This window comes from Cupressus sempervirens, chromosome 7 (assembly GCF_028749045.1).
Source record: "Cupressus sempervirens isolate cs-2001-9-10 chromosome 7, ASM2874904v1, whole genome shotgun sequence".
Taxonomy (NCBI): domain Eukaryota; kingdom Viridiplantae; phylum Streptophyta; class Pinopsida; order Cupressales; family Cupressaceae; genus Cupressus; species Cupressus sempervirens.
In genome coordinates, this window is record NC_143124.1 from 96,559,171 (window position 1) to 96,566,032 (window position 6,862).

Sequence of the window (6,862 nt, forward strand, 5' to 3'; positions counted from 1 at the left end):
ATACTGGAAGGAAGCTATCAGCATTGCAGTTCATACCTTGAACCGAGTATAGCTGAAGAAGGACTCATTCAAAACCCCCTATGAGTTATGGTATGGCTATAAACCTAATGTAAGTTACCTAGAAGTATTTGGAAGCAATTATTACATTTTGAAAGAATCTAGAAAAGGTAAATTTGATGTGAAAGGTCATGAAGGAATATTTTGGGGATATTCTTGCAAGACTAAGGCATATAGATGTTTGAATTATTCTACTCACAAAGTCATAGAAAGTGCACATGTGAAAGTTGATGAGTTTGCAGAAAGGACTAAAGAAGAAAGCAAGAAGGAACTAGAAGATTATAGGAGATTTGTTTTCATTGAATCTCATACAGTGCCAGATACATCTGTCAATCAGGAATCTTCCACTCTCGAGTCTTTAGTCATCGAGTTTCAAGAAGTTCAAACCGAGCTATAGGAACCCAAGTCACATTCAGATACTATCGAGCCAATGCCTATCGAATCTAAAGGACCCGAGCAGCAAACAAAGCAACCAAAACCTGAAGTTGAAATGCAAGAGGATGAAAATGCAATTTGTCCAAAAGGCAAGGAACCCATATTAGCCAAGTATGTCAAGAGACATCATGCACCAGATCAGATTATTGGAGACAAATTTGAAGATACTATGACATGAAGTAAGCTAAAAGGTACTTGTTTACTTGTTGATTTTGAACCTAGAAGTGTCAAAGATGCATTAGAAAATGAAAGTTGGATTAAGGCTATGAATGAAGAGATAGAGCAAATAGAGAAGAACAAAACATGGACTCTTGTACCCAGGCCTAAAGATAAAAATGTGATTGGAACTAAATGGGTATTTAGAAATAAGTTGAATGAAGATGGTAAGGTGTCAAGGAACAAAGCTAGACTGGTATGTAAAGGCTACTCTCAAGAAGAAGGAATAGACTATGGAAAGACTTTTGCTCTTGTTGCAAGATTAGAAGGTGTCAGGACCCTACTTGCATATGTTGCATATAAAGGATTTAAGGTTTATCAGATGGATGGCAAATCAACATTTCTCAATGGTATACTGGATGAAGAAGTCTACATTGAGCAGCTTGAAGGTTTTGTTGATCCAAACAAGAAGGACATGGTCTGCAAATTACACAAAGCATTGTATGGTCTGAAACAAGCCCCTAGGGCATGGTATGAAAGCTTGCATAACTATCTCATTCAGATTGGTTTTCAAAGAACTAATGATAACAACAACTTGTATATCAAAGAAGGACCAGATAACAAGATTGTTTTGGCAGAAATATTTGTGGATGACACTTTGTTCATAGGAAATGATGATCTATGCAAAGAATTTTCAAAGCAAATGAACAAGGAATTTGAGATGTCAATATTTGGTGAGATTAAATTCTTTGTTGGTCTTCAAATTCAACAAAGCAAGAATGGTATCTACACCACTCAGTCTAAATACATTAAAGAGATACTTAAAAAGTTTGGTATGGAGGATTGCAAACCAGTTGGGACTCCTATGTGCATTGGACTAAAGCTTACCAAGGATGATGAATCAAAGGAGGTAGATCAGACATTATATAGATCAATGATTGGAAAGTTCCAGTATGTAGTTCATACAAGGCCAGATATTGTTTTCGCAGTTGGTATTGTAGCAAGATTTTTAGCAAAGCCAAAAGAAAATCACATGATGGCAATCAAAAGGATCATGAGATACTTGAAAGGCACTGAAGATTATGGATTATGGTATAAATTTGGAGGTAATATGGACTTGAAAGTGTTTATTGATGTAGATTGGGCATGAAACATTGATGACAGAAAGAGTACAAGTGGAGGAGCATTCTTTCTTGGAAAGAGGTTGGTTTCTTGGACAAGCAAAAAGCAAAATTACACATCCCAATCTATAGCTGAAGCAGAGTATGTTGTAGCAGTAGTAAATTGTTCTAATATTGTTTGGTTTAAGCAGTTATTAAAAGGTATGAAGGAGGAAATCAAAGAACCTGTGGTTATGTTTTGTGACAATACAAGTGCAATCAACATATCGAAAAATCTAGTGATGCATTGAACAACCAAGCACATTGCAATAAAGTATCACTTTGTCAGAGAATTGGTGTAGGATAAAGAAATCAGATTGGAATATGTCCATACAAAAGAATAAATTGCTGACATATTCACCAAGCCTTTACCTAAGGATGCATTCTTGTATCTAAGAGGTAAGTTAGGGGTCATTCCCTTATCTGAAGCTCACTAAAATGAAGTTTTAGTGATGCATCAACAGGAACCAAGTTGAAGATCTATTCGTTGATGCAGCATAATTATGGGAACATTTCATATGAATCAGTACTCAAGGTACATTGTTACTCATTTGGCTTGTGTTGTCTTTGGCATGTGTTGTCAAAGAGGGAGAGTATACTATCATATCCTTCTAAAATTTGAATTTGTTTGTGAAGTTATGTAATTCCTTCACAGAGGGAGATTACTGTATTTGAGAAGTTTTTATCTAAGAGGGAGAAATATTTTGTTAGAAAAAGACTTGTTCTCAAATTTCATTCAGCTATGACATGTTGTGTTTCCATCAATGCCAAAGAGGGATATTTTTGGATATAATTGTTCAATTGTGTGTTATCTTTGATGTTACACAAATGTCATATTAGTTATTAGATAGAGTCTACCAAGCTCAGTTGGTAAGCAAAGCACAAGATAGAGTCTACTGAGCTCAGATGGTCAACAAAGTGAATTATAGAGTCTACTGAGCATTTCTAGAAGTTACACTGTGAAGACAGTTTCTACCGAGCTCACTCAGCATCGAAGGATTCTGTGGCAGAATTCAGTTTCTACCGAGCTCATAAGGTTTGTGAAGGAAAGTTAGTGTTTACTGAGTTCACGAGCGGTCTCCAAAGGATTTTGCAGAGTTCACAGTGTTTATCGAGCTTCACTTGGTTAACACTGGAAATCATTTCTGGAGCAGTGCTTAGCAAGTAGGGTCGACCAATGAACGATTTCATTGTTTTGCAAAATAAAGCTTAATTGTTTCATGTAATGTTTGTAGCTAACTGATGTAATGATTATTGGTAATTGTAACTTGTAAATAAGATGACTTGATAATTTGTAAGGTATAAATAAAAGGTCAAGTTGTGAATTCAAAAGTATGGATGAATGAGCGAGCATGCAAGTGAGTTGATTATGTGAAGAGGAAGGTGTGAGAAAATTTTGAAGAAGGATCAGATATCCTTGAGGAGAAGCAAAGTTGTATTCGATCATATAGGATCTAGTGAAGCAAAACAGAGATTTGTAATAGCAAAGCTCAATTGCATCTCATTCAAGTCACTTCATTGTTACTTTTTCATCATTGTAGCAATGATTTCCAAATCTCTTAACAGATTTGGTTTAACAATTTTAACAAGGTGGACAATTCTATTGAATTGTTCCAAAGTCCTCTAGCAAGGCCACTCCTAGCAGGGTGAATAAATCCTCTAACAAGGTCACACCTAACAGTGTGTTTTGTAACCTTTAACAGGGTTGGCTCCTAACAGGGCTCACTTCAGAAGAGTGAAAATTGGTAGCTAGTTACTTGGTGGTTTTTCCCATATTGGGTTTCCACGTTAAATCCGGTGTCTCTTGTGTTGATGTTATTTCATTTATGCATGCATGTTAAATCTTTGTGAATGCTTAATAAGTTAACATACATCTACCAAGTTACAACATTTTTTTCTGTGTGGCTACCGAGTGACAGTAGTAACTAGTTTTATAAGACATCTAAGGGATCTATCAAATTTTTTTTTTGTGGTAATTGATTCGCCCCCCCTCTTAGTTACTCCATCTATATTTCCAACATTCAGATCTAAAGTTATTATGATTTTATTTGACAAAGAAGATTGAAAATAAATTAAAATATATTTTGTTATAACAATTGACACGTGGAACAAATTAACATTTTATTAAAATTGGGACTCTAGATGAGAGGTTTCATCAAAAGGATGAGTTGGTTTAATGTATTCAAGATTTATGTTATCTATATTTTCCCATAAGCCAGTGTGATCCTCCTTCATTAATTGATCTATCCAGTTGTGCCTATGAGGATATTTGACATGAAGGAAGTACATCAAAAAATCCACATTCTTTCTAACAACAACTTTCCACTTATTGAATCTCCTATGATCCTCATTAAAAATGATGAAAAAAAGAGGCACATTGTTTCTTCCCAGCATATTAATATCATAACTTCAATGTCTTGGGATCATATGATTTTTGTTAATATTAATCAAGACTTTTTCAAGATCACCTAAGAATATTTTATTGAAAAGCCTTCTACATAACATATCAATACCATGCTTATTTTCTTCTATAGAATGGAGCATTCTACAAACATAGAGGCGATATCGGAAGAAACTTTATATCTATCTATGTTGAAGATGAATTCCTTGCTCAGAATGTGATAAATTGTCCTTGTAACCAAAAAATGGGTAGATAATAGCAAGTCTTTTATAATGGTACCTCATATAGGTGTTGAAATATAAGAGGAGTAACTGAGAGGGGAGGGGTGAATCAATTAATAGAAAAATAAATCCCAGATTCCTTAGATGTCAATATAGATCAAAACATAAACTCTGATTAAATTGTATTCTATTGTTACTCGGCAAGCACACATGCACTCGGTTTACACTAGCAAATGTTGTAACTCAGCAAATACTGAGAATCAACTTTAACTTGGCAATAATTGAATATACTAATCTTAATGTGATTAACCTCAAGTTTAACTTAGTTGCATACACATAAAAGAAATAACATGAATGCAAGTGACACCAAGATTTAACGTGGAAACCCAATTTGGGAAAACAACACCAATTGCAACTAGTTACTAATTTTCACTCTTTTAAAGTGAGCCCTGTTAGGAGCCAACCCTATCAAAGATTACAAAACACACTATTAGGTGTGATCCTATTAGAGGATTTGATCACCCTATTAGGAGTGGCCTCGTTATAGGTCTTTAAGACACTTCAAATAGAAATGCCACCTTGTTAGAGGATGTACAAATAACTATTAAGCCAACTCTATTAAGAGATTTAGATCACTACTGCAATGGTTAGAGAGTAACAATGAAATGACCTAATTTTTTATGCAACTAAATTTTTGATCACAGATCTCAATTATGACTTGTATACTTGATCCTTCTTGATCGAATGTATCTTTGCAGCTCAACAAGGATATTTTGCTTATCCTTCTAATTTGTTTCCTCTAAGCATCTTCAAATCTTCTGTTATGTTCCACATATTCAAATCTCAACTTGACCTTATATTTATATCTTACACATTGTCAAGTCGACTTAAATACAACTTAGAATACTTAATATTCATCTCCTTAGTCGACTAGAACCAACAATTAAATCAATTGAACTCAATATGCCAAAATAAGAAAATCATGTGTTAGTTGACCCTGCTCGGTAGACACTAACTCATAAATGATTTTCCTATGTTAACCAAGTGAACTCGGTCAACACTACATATTCACAAAGTTCCTTTGGTTTAACACTGGTTCCATCCAACATTTTCTTCATTAACCGAGTGAACTCAGTTAAAACTCAACTTCTATAAACTTTCCTTTGACGACCGAGTGAACTCAATAGACACTATTTTCTAAACTTGGCAAACTCTGGAATGCTTAGTAGACACAAGAAATTCTCTTCATCACCCAAGTGAGCTTGGCATACACTGACTGGCAATGATATGATATTTTGTGTAACATTAAAGACAATAAACAATTAATCAATTATTTTCAACAATCTCCCTCTTTGGCATTGATGGCAACGCAACATGCCATAATACAATGAAATTTTTAGAGCAAGAATAAAGTAAGGAACATATCCTTAGTTTCATTTTGATTCTCATCCATGAGAACTCCCTTTATCAGTTTGAACTCCCTCTGCCTTTAGTTTCTTCCTCTGTCAGCAAAACTTTGTCTTCACCATCTTCTTCTGATAGCAAACTTTCCTTCTTTGATATCAGACCAAGTTCTCCCTCTTTGATATCTCTAGCAGTAATAAGATTTATATGAGATGATAGTAAACTTCTACCTCTTTGACATATCATGCCAAAGACAATATTTAGTGAATATCAATGTACCCCATCTATTGATTCATTTGCAATGTACCTTATCAATACTACATCAACTGTCTAATCTTCAACATGCTCTAGTTGATGCATCACTAAACTACATTTAGTGAACTTCAAATAAGGGAATGACCCCTAACTTACCTCTTAGATACAAAAATGCATCCTTAGGGTAATGGCTTAGTGAATATGTTTGCAATTTGTTCTTTAGTATTCACATATTCCAATCTTACCTCTTTATCTTGTACCAATTCTCTCAAAAAATGATATTTTATAACAATATGCTTGGTTTTGGTATGCATCACAAGATTCTTTGATATATTAATTGCACTGGTTTTATCACAAAAGATAATCACTAGATCCTTCATCTCTAGCTTCATACCTGCCAATAGTTGTTTGAACCAAACAACATTGGAACAATTAACTATTGCTGCCACATATTATGCTTCTATTGTGGATTGAGAAATGTAATTTTGTTTCTTACTTGTCCAAGACACTAGTCTTTTACCAAGAAAGAATGCTCCATCAGTGATGTTCTTTCTGTCATCAACACTTCCTGCCCAATCAACATTTGTGAATGCTTTCAAATCCAAATTGCCTCTTTTTTTTGTACCATAATCCATAGTCTTTAGTACTTTTTAGATACCTAATGATTCTCTTGATTTTGATCATGTGATTTTCTTTGGGATTTATTAAGATTCTTGCCACCATACCAATTTCTAATGCAATATCAAGCTTTGTGTGCACTACATACTGCAATT